Source organism: Carex rostrata, chromosome 24, assembly GCF_964058835.1.
Source record: "Carex rostrata chromosome 24, lpCarRost1.2, whole genome shotgun sequence".
Classification (NCBI taxonomy): domain Eukaryota; kingdom Viridiplantae; phylum Streptophyta; class Magnoliopsida; order Poales; family Cyperaceae; genus Carex; species Carex rostrata.
Window position 1 is genome coordinate 2,857,055 of NC_135941.1, and position 11,154 is coordinate 2,868,208.

The following is an 11,154-nucleotide window of genomic DNA, read 5'->3' on the forward strand; positions in this document are numbered from 1 at the left end:
CATAAAGAAAGTATAAATTAGAAAAAATTTCTAGTGGACCCATCTATAATTTTGAAATAGTCAATATCTCCATAAAAATTTAATATCCTTACTTCTATCCCCATTTAATTATTTTAAAAACTGCACTGACCAAAATGCCCAAAACTTGTAACTGGAGCGTCCATTACTTCACTATATTCTTCAATTTGATATATTGGAGACACCTCAGTCATGCTGGATTGCAACCTGTGTCATGAATCAGATGCGAACAATGATCAAGAGTATGGTCTCGAGAAGTCAAGCAGAGCTTCCACGCCATTTCATACACCATATTCATCTCAGTCTCGAAGGTAGTGCTTGGCAAAGTAACGGGTGGTAGTGATACTGCGAATGGAGCTGGTATTGTGTTGTGACTTGTGAGATGCATTGTGTTTACCTTCATTTGAGACGAGGAAATTTGTTCTTTTTCCCTTTATTTAAGGATTATAGCGTTGATGACAAAGTTGCAATTTTTTTTTTTGCGTAAAGACAAAATGACAAATTAAATATAACAATATTTATCCAATTTTGATGTGAACATTTTTCTTTCTTATTTTTTTCCATACAATTGGGAATTAAAATATGAATAGATGTAGCAGGTAGAGCTATGAATTGATGATGAATCAGGCGAGCCAGAAAATGTCAGCCAATTACAAAGTCCAATTGCCCATTATATTTACCAGAAGTGGACCCTGATTTTAGACATACGAATATCTCATGGAGGCTTTCTTAAATTCGAATTCGGATACCTACCTACCTACCTACACAGATTTTCAACAGAAATGAAACATACAAGATTGATGCGAACCGTAACATCAAAGTAGAATAGTCTAAAATCACGGCTATTTCTTAATACCCATGCCATGACTCATGTGTAGGGGTGAAAACGGGTCGGATATTATCCGACCGAATTCGGATTCGTATTCAAATTTTTCGGATTCGGATAGTCGGATACGGATAATTTGCGGATACGAATACGGATACGGATATGATTTATCCGGATACGGATACGAATTCGGTTTTAATTTCGGAAGCGAATACGGATACGGATTCGGATAATTATCCGAATTCGGATACGTTGATTTTTTGGATATCCGAATTTTTCATTTTTCGGATATATTTTTCGAATAATCGGATAATTTTTCGGATATCCGGATTTTTGAATTTTTCGGATATTCGGATACAGGTGGGGTCCGCATGTAATAAAAATAGAGAGAGAAGAATTAAGAGGTGGGATCTGTGTGGCCATCCGTGAGTGAGAAGTCCTGCCATGAGACCCCATCGTCATTCAAACAACATATTGAATTTTTATTCTCTCATTAAGTTAAATCTTAGGTTTAAAAATCCATAATAAATTTTCAAAAATACTAATAATCATTTTTTTACTTATTTTCTCATTTAATTAATTGAGTTTTGATGTAATTTATTGTTTATGATGGGTCATTTTATTTTTATTAAATAACACATTAGTTAATTAGTTTTGTTCTGATTTCAAATGTGGATACTTGTTGTTTTACAATTAAAAATTTTAATTCACTCCACAGATGTTATACAATCTTGCTATAATATATATATCCGAATTAGAAATTCGATTTATATCCGTATTCGTATTTGTATTCGACTAATATTCGATTCGTATTCGTATCCGATTAATATCCGATCCGTATTCGTATCCGATTAATATCCGACTCGTATCCGTATCTGGAAAATAAAAACGGATACAAATATGATTTTATCACTATCCGATCCGTATTCGATCCGTTTTCACCCCTACTCATGTGGTAAAAAGTGAATTTGTCCCCTTTTTATTTTTTATTTTATTTAGCAGTGACACAAGTAGGAATGAGAAGTAAATACCGATGGAGGCTCTGTATTATCTCGATATAATACGTAACAAACGGAAAATTTGTTAAACCAAATACAATAACACAAACACAAATGACATGGTATTGCTGATATTCAGATGATATAACGTTGTACACATTTTAGCACTAAAATATTGTTAGTTAGAATAAAAAAAATTAAAATTAGTACAACAAAAATATGTTAAAGAATAATAATAATAATTATTATTATTATCTTTTTTTGGAAACTTAAAATTAGATATATCTTATCACTTTAGTGATACATCTCAAGACGTAAATAATAAATCAACACGAAAAAAATATTATTTGAATATTGAACAAAGTTTAATTAAGTCTACGGTCATCTAATTAAAGAGAAAGGCCTCAATTAGTCAACAAAGTGAGAATATTTACACGCGTTCAAACAAAAAAAAAAATAAGGTGAAAATAATATAATTGACTAGTCATCAAACAATATGCACGATTTAAGGTTAAGCTCAATAGAGTTATAATTAAGTTGAATGACTTAAAAATTCTGACTAATTTTATTGATTTATCATGAACCAATTAATCATGCACATTTATCAAATAATTAGGCATTACATAATTAATGGTTGATTTGATATAAGAAACTTATTAGCTTAATTTTGTGATATGCATAATCATGCTCATTACCAATTATTTGTAAATTAACAGATTTGATAAGCAAATTAAGTAATTAATATTGAAAAATAATTATTCATATCCGGGTGTAGAATGAATGAGACACTGATCGGCTAACCGCGTGAAAGGATACCAATCGCAGCACCATTTCACATTTGATGCATTGGAAAGACAACTGATTTGATTTAAACTAGGGGCAAAAAGGTCAACGCACAAGGTTTGACAACGAACTCCTGTTGCTATAACTAATTTTATAGGTCTGAAGACACTACGTATAGAGCCCGGAGAGAGAGATATTGACATATAACTATTGTAAGCTTTTGAGGAAGGTTCCTATGGAGGTAGAATACATATGGGGGAATTTCACGTATATCCCTCAAAAATTTTAAAATTACATATTCTCCCCCTCTAAATTTTGAAATTACATATTCGCCCCTCTAAACTTCAAAAACTCACATATTTATCCATTTTATTGTCTTTTATATTAAAACACATTCTAAATTTATAAAATACCTATTTTACCAATCCATTAAAAAGCATAAAAAGTCCATTTGACTCCAATTTGAATATAGAGCTTCCTCTACCGTCCGAATTGCTTTAAGATTCGTGCACACTAGATCACACACAAATCTTGGAGCAAATACGCACAAATATTGAAGCAATATGCACGGATCTTAATGTGATACGCGCATATCAAAATTGCTTTGAGACTCGTGCACGCTAGATTAGCACGAATCTTGAAGCGAACACGCAATAATCTTATTGCGATGCGCGCAGATCGAATGGTAGAGGAACCCTTCAGATTCAAATTTGAGTTTGATGGGGCATTTTATACTTTTAATGAAGAGTAAGATAGGTATTTTATAAATTTAGAATGAGTTTTAATATAAAAGACAATAAAATGGGTAAATATGTTAGTTTTTAAAGTTTAGAGGGGAAAATACGTAATTTTAAATTTTAGAGGGGGGAATACATATTTTTGAATTTTTTGAGGGGTATACATGAAATTCCCCCAATATATATATTATTTTTTATTGCAACCAAAGATTAAATGATGTAATAAATTATTCTTTTCAAGTCGACATTATCAATTATGGTTCTGTAAGTGTAAAAAATGATGTCTGGTATCATCAACAAATAGTAATATATGTAAATTTTAACTTAACATATATTAGAGCATAGAACGTTTAATGGACACCAAACTGATTTTAGGTTTGATGGCTCCAAGACCGTCTGATCTGTTTTAAGCAGGGGCAGACTGCAGACTCAAAGAGGCTCAAGGGTAGACATTTGTCTACCCATAAATTTGAAATTTTTATTAAGTCCATTGTAAATTATTTCTTGTGCCTACTCCTAGCCCTGAATTTAACATACGTTAGAGCATAGTAGGTTTGATGGTCACCGAACTGACTTTAGGTTTGATGGCTCCAAGACCATCTGATCTACTTTAACTTTAAGATATATACTCTCCGCTTTAATATTTATGCATGTCCGCTTCAATTTCATGTGTACGGATCTTAAAGAAAATCAGACAGTCTTGAAGTCCCTTGAATCCAAAGGTAGGTCCGATGCCCATCAAATCTACTCCGCTCTAAACATACATATATAGTCATATTGATTCATACTATGGATCAACATTTCTATTTTTAAAATTCAAACAATTGATTTGAACCGTTCAAAATGATATTCATATAAAAATGTACTGAAAGACTACATCTATATTTAAAAAAGAGATGGGCTACGGTGAGTTGCGAAGTAAAACGCGTTTCTACTTCACGCCGTATTTTTATTTTGAAAGTCCAAACGACCGATCCAAACCATTAGATGTTTAATCCATATTGAAATGTGCTTGGAGACCAAATTTTACATTTTTTGGAATATTTTTACTATTTATTAAGCATTTTTGAAAATTGCTGTTTTGCTGTGAACAGTGAAAAACAATAAAATTTTCTGGACCATCAGATCAGCGACTTTCAAAATTGCTTAATAAATAGTAAAAAAATTCCAAAAAAATGTAAAAGTTGGTCTCCAAGCACATTTCAATATGGAGAACAAGATGAACGGTTCAGATCGACGTTTTGAAGTTTAAAATCGCAAAATATGAGCATCAAGTAAAATAGTCGCTTTACTTCGCAACTCACCGTAACCCATCTCTTTAAAAAAAATATATAATTTTTTTTAAATAGATAGAAAATCACTACTTTTGAATGGTCAAGAATCTTTAAATGAAGTGATTTTTTACCTATATATAAAAATTGAAAAAAAAATCTAAACAATGTAAAATTTGATCTACAAGTTCATTTTTATATAAAAATAATATTGAACGGTTTAGATTGATTGTTTAGACTTTAAAAATAGAGCTATTGATTTATAGTACGAACCAATATACGCTATGCATAGTATAGCCTCAGAAGCATTTTGTGTTACATTAAATCTAGCAATTTTTGTAAGTACCAGGGTATATATATATATTTTTCTTTGTAAATTTAGTGATATCAATCGATCCATTGTCCCATCCTGCAGACATAGCCTTATCTTATTAATAAATTGAAACGCATCACTGGCCTGTATTTACACGCCTTCTCTCTTTCAGTGTCAATCCTTAATGTCAAAGCTGTGACCAAAACAAACTCAAGAAAAATTCATCTCAGCAGGTACACCAGTTCTGTCATTAAATGTGAAAGGAGTGGGCCAAATCCGTTTTAATTAATTAGCCTTTTCAACATTCCTTCGATCTGACCTGATCTTGTAGCACCCTACTCGTATATATATATATATATATATATTACTCCAAGCGCAGATGCATATTTCATTTTTCATGTGAAAACATCTTAATCACTATTAATTGTTTAATTTTAAGATCGATACCCCACACGAGATGAAATGGTCGGACTGGACAATATTAATTTAGACCGTATGATTACGTGTACGGATATAAATATATATGTGGGAATAAAGAAGAGAATTTTGTATTCATTGAAGAATATATTTAAAATATATATATATAGAAAAATTAGATGGAGCGTAGGGAAATTTTAGAAGAAGCCGAATCAATAATGCGGTTTCTTTAGCTACTAAGATTTTATGTAAAAGTGGTTCAAATGTTTGCAAGAAATTAAAGTGTTTAAGAGTTGCATTTGTTTTGTATGATCTTGTGTTTATTAGTCGTGTGACGTGGTGTGGTAACTTAAAGGAACTCAATTATTGATGAAATTATTTTGATTCGGTTCTTTAGAAAACCTAAAAAAACTGAATCAATGATTCGGTTCTTTCCACATAATCAAAATTTCCATACAATCCATCTATTTTTCTATAGAGGAGAGCTCAAATGTCCCATTGTTTCATGCTTTAATCTTACTCCAACATATTTATATTCGATTTTAAAGTCCAAACAAAAGATCTGAACCGCTCCATAAGATATTTACGTTAAAATGTACTTAGAGATCAAATTTTTATATTTTTTGGAACTTTATTACTATTTTTTAAGATAGGTACAAAATCAATATTTTTAGATGGTCCACAATTTTCTGAAAAACATTAATTTTGTACATGCCTTAAAAAATAGTAAAAAAATATAAAATTTGATCTCTAATTACATTTTCATGTGGATATCATATTGAGCGCTTCAGATCTTTTGTTTGAACTATGAAATTGAAAATAAAGATATTAGGATACAATTAGAATATGAAACAATTAATTGGGACATTTGAGCTCTCCTCTTTTCTATATTATTTTTTAAAAAAAATCTGTAAATTTAAAATTCTGAAAGGGAAGGCTTTGAAATCATATGACTGAATGGTACAGATGCTGCGCATTTTAGTTGGGTAATGCAAACAAATACCAAGTCCGAACATGTACAACTAATTTCAGTTAGCTATCTCTGTCAAGAAAAGTATATTATTTAATATTTTGACAAAAGCAATTCTGGGAAGTGAAATCCAATTTAGATGAAGTCATGCAAATACTATAAAATTTGGTTTATGAGTTAGCTATACGTAGAAATTATGTTCTTACTTGATTATTTTATAGAAAACATACACTTGACTGCAATATCCAATATGTTTCAGATGTTCTCACCTTCATATATATATAGAGAGAGAGAGTTGAACTATATATGTTGCTTCACGAAGTAAAATAAGTATTTTATTTCATATTCATATTTTGCGATTTTAAAATTTAAAATTTCGATCTGAACTGTTTAAGTTGATATCCATATTAAATTGTGCTTGGAGACCAAATTTTATATTTTTTTTTTGAAATTCTTTTACTATTTTTTTTAGAATTTTTTAAAATCGTTGTTTTTGATTGTCTAGAATTTATCTAAAAAATAGTGATTTTAAAAAATTCTGAAAAAATAGTAAATTTTTTTTCAAAAATTGTAAAATTTGGTCTCCAAGTACAATTTAATATGAAGATCAACTTGAACAGTTCAGATCGATGTTTTGAACTTTAAAATTAAAGATATAAATGTGAAGTAAAACACTCGCTTTACTTCACGAAGTACCGTAGCCCAACTCATATAGTTAACATGCAATTAATAATTCAAGAAAAACAAGAAAAGATCTCAGTCGTCTACCAAATGAATATCTCATCAAGCAAACAATGGATAACTAGTAAACCAATGTATACAACGAAGAATTAAACTACATACATACATATATACATAAAAGTGTGCATATATAAAATATAAATGATGTAAAACCGCCAATCAAATACATAATTTACACAAAAACCACAAATCAATACTACATATAAACATCACCTAAGATGTATATATATGTATCCAAAAATAAAATGAATAAATAATGGTCGACGCTCAGAAATGATCTACGTCGCACTTTGTCTCCTTGAACGAACCTGATGATCCCGGGACAGGTATTTTCAGATCACAATTTATCTTTGGTTTAATATATTTAATCTTAAAGATCCATATCTTCAACCTCAGTTTCGGGCGAACCTTCAACTCGATGTTGTAGTACCCGTCTTTTTTCTCTTTGTTATATGTACTAGTCACCGAATCACCAATCAATGCGTTCTTGGCGCTAAACTTGGGCTCGATATAGCTAGTATTTTTGTGCCCCTGGTAGAATTTCTCTAAGGAGTCATCGAAACCAAACCGGGACCCGTCATAGTAAGATGTGGCCTCTATGTAGTCGTAGTAGATACCGATCCTTTTGTTAGGGTTACGGATTGACATGTTTACATCTAGGTCATATTGCAAAGAACCATTCAAGAGAGTGAACTGTTTCAGTGAGGCTGAGGTAGCGTGCACCTTAATTTCGTTCGGACGAAGAAGAAGCCAGAGTACAAGCACAATTATGCCAATAATGATGACAATTGATAGAATGAATTTAAATAGGTTACAAAGAAGGCAACATGGACCGCAGCCAGAGGAGCGGCCGACACTACGGTAGTTGCGTTGTGGTGGGATCGGAGGCCCGTAATAGGCCCCATTTAGCTTGTCTGCCATGAAAGAGATCAAGATAGAGATAGTTAAAGAGAGATGATTTGTGTGTTTGATGATGACTGAGAAATACAGGGGTTAGATGTGTATTATATAGAGAAAAAGGGGTGGAGAAATTTCCAATAAGAAAACGAACTTACAGGGATATTTTGGAGGGGGCTTGGAAAAAATGGAAGCGTGTGTAGGGGCTTAAACGCGTATGGCTTCCTTTTTTTGAAAGCGAGCAACAGAGGATACAAAAGTCTTGGTTTTGAAATGATAAAGAGTTATAAGTCACATGTGACAGGTCATAAGTCAAGATATATTGATAAAAATATATACAAAAGTCTTGGTCTCTAGAAACTTGCTTTTTACCTTTATCATGAGATGCATTGGGTATTTCGTTGTGAGTCTTGTGACTGCTGATGCATTGTGTTTACCTTTATCTGAGATGAGGAACTTGGTTTTTCTCATTTATGAACCATAATGCTCTTATATGTTTGTAATTTTTTTTCTTTTATTTATAATTATAGCGCAGATGACAAAATTACAAACTTTTTTTAGCAAAGACAAATTTACAAATTAAATATTATTTGTCAAAAATCTTATTCCAATTCTGATATAACAATGTTCTTCCAATTTTTTATGTAAGCATTTTTCTTTCTTATTTTTTTTTTTCCATTAAATTGGGAATTAATATATGAATAGGCATAGAAGGTAGAGCTGTGAATTGATGTTGAATCAGGAGAGCTAGAAAATGTCAGCCCATTACAGTCCAGTTGTCAACACATGAGCCCAATTAAGTCACATTTATTGGGTATCAGCTGATATATTCTCTGGATTATATTTACCAGAACTGGACCCTGATTTTAAACATAGGAATGTCGCATGGCATAGAGGCCTTGTTAAATTCTAAGTTCCTATGTGTCTGTCCATTGTAAAACGCGCTTTCGATGGAGTTCTTAGATGGAGGCAGATTGAAAGAATACCAACCTGCTACGCGATGGAGTTCCTATGTCTTTGTCCATTGTTAAATCACTTTAATGATGTATCTCAAGTAGTAAATAATGAAGGAACATGACGTACGTACAACAACTATTATTTCAACATTGAAATTTTTTTAAGCCTATCGTCATCTAAAGAGAATGACCATCAGTTTTTTTTGAGCCAGCAGATGATTATCAATTATTATTAAACAAAATGAAAATATTTACAAAAATGTGTTCAAACAAAATGAAAAAAATAAGGTGAAAATAATATAATTGACTAGGCATCAAACAATGTATGAACTTTAAGGTTCAGCTTAGTAGAGTTATAATTCAGTTAAATGACTTAAATATTCAACTAATTTTATTGATTTATTATGAACCAATTCCGTTGCCTAGTAGCGATGATGGTATAGATGAAAGTAGCGCATGAACATTTATCACATAATTAGTATTACATAATCAAAGTTTTTTTTATATTAGAAATTTATTAACTTAATTATGCGATATTCTTAGTGATTATCATTTAAAAATATTTGTAAATTAACAGATCTAAAATTATTATTTTTATTCATTTAAGAACTTGCTTGTGTCTACATGTGTCAATGTCACCCTTTTATTCATTTACCTGACCTGTACCTTATTCGATAAAACGGATACGTACGGGTAATTTAATTATTTTTAGACTTATTGGGTATGAGCACGGGTACAGATTTCTTTTTGTTATCTAAATGGATAAGGGTACGAATAAAATCTATTTCGTATATATTACCCGATTAGATAATATATATACCAATGGCAACACCATTAATTTGATGCATTGGAAGGACACCTGATATCGATAAACTAGAGGCAAAAAAGTAAATGCCCGGAGAGATGGATAATTGACATAACTATTAATTAAAGTATATGAGGAAGGTTCCATGGACGTAGAATATATATATTTTTAATCAGGGAGCAGGGGCGTTCCGATGCCCATCGAACCACTTTTGAGTTCGATGGGTTTTTTCACCATCAGATCTGTTTTAGGATTCGCACCCGCAATTTTATACCTGCTTTAAAATCCGTACACACGAATCTTAAAACAGATCTGACGGTGAGGAAACCCATCGAACCCAAAAGTGGTCCGATGGGCATCAGAACGCCCCTGCTCCCTTTTAATCGAACCAAAGACTGGATGATGTAATAAGATATTATTGTGAAGTCCACATTATCGATTCTGGTACACGCATATTTTAATAATAATTTGATTAGCGTGACATATCGTTCAAATTTATTGGATATATTTCAAATAGTAAATTTTAAAGTGATATACTTTATAAATAATGTGTTTATATATAAAATTTATAATTTTTAAATTATTTTAATACTAATTCAAGTGGTAAAAATAGAAAGCTAATGCATTTAATACATTTAATTTTAAAAAAATTGTCACGTTTGATCTTATACTAAATAAATTTAAAAAATTATAAAATTTACATATAAATACACAACTTATGAAGTACATCGGTTTTAACAATTTAGATTTATCATAAAAATATTCTATAGGTTTTGAAGTTGGTAGTATTTAAGCTGAAATACTAACGATGTCACCGTAGCCAGACTCATATAATAACTTATAAACATAAGAGCAATTAACAAGAAAATAGAAGAAAGGATTTGGTGTAGCTAATATGAGGTTATTTGGGTCAATTAGTTGATATCATTTTGTGTTACAATAAATCTAACAATTTATATAACTACCACTAGCATACCAGGGTATTTTTTTTCTTTTCTTTTTTGTAAATTTGGTGATATCAATCAATGGATTGTGACAGACTATAGAAAATCCTGCATATATATATATATATATATATATAGCCTTATATAACAAATTGGAAACGCTTCGCCTGTATTTACGGAAATAACACGCCTCTCTCTTTCAGTGTTAATTATATCCTTAATGTCAAAGCTGTGACTAAAACAAACTGAGAAATATTCAAAATAATCATCTCAGCAGGTACACCAGTTCTGTCATTAAATGTAAAAACAGTGACCAAGTCCGTTTTAATTAATTAGCTTTTGAACATTCATTCCTTCACCTGAACCTGATCTTGCACCCTTCTCATCGTATATTTCTCCAAATACAGCCTACGCAGATTCACATTTCGTTTTAATTCATTTGAAAACATCTTGTATTGTTTTTTGAGATACCCCACAC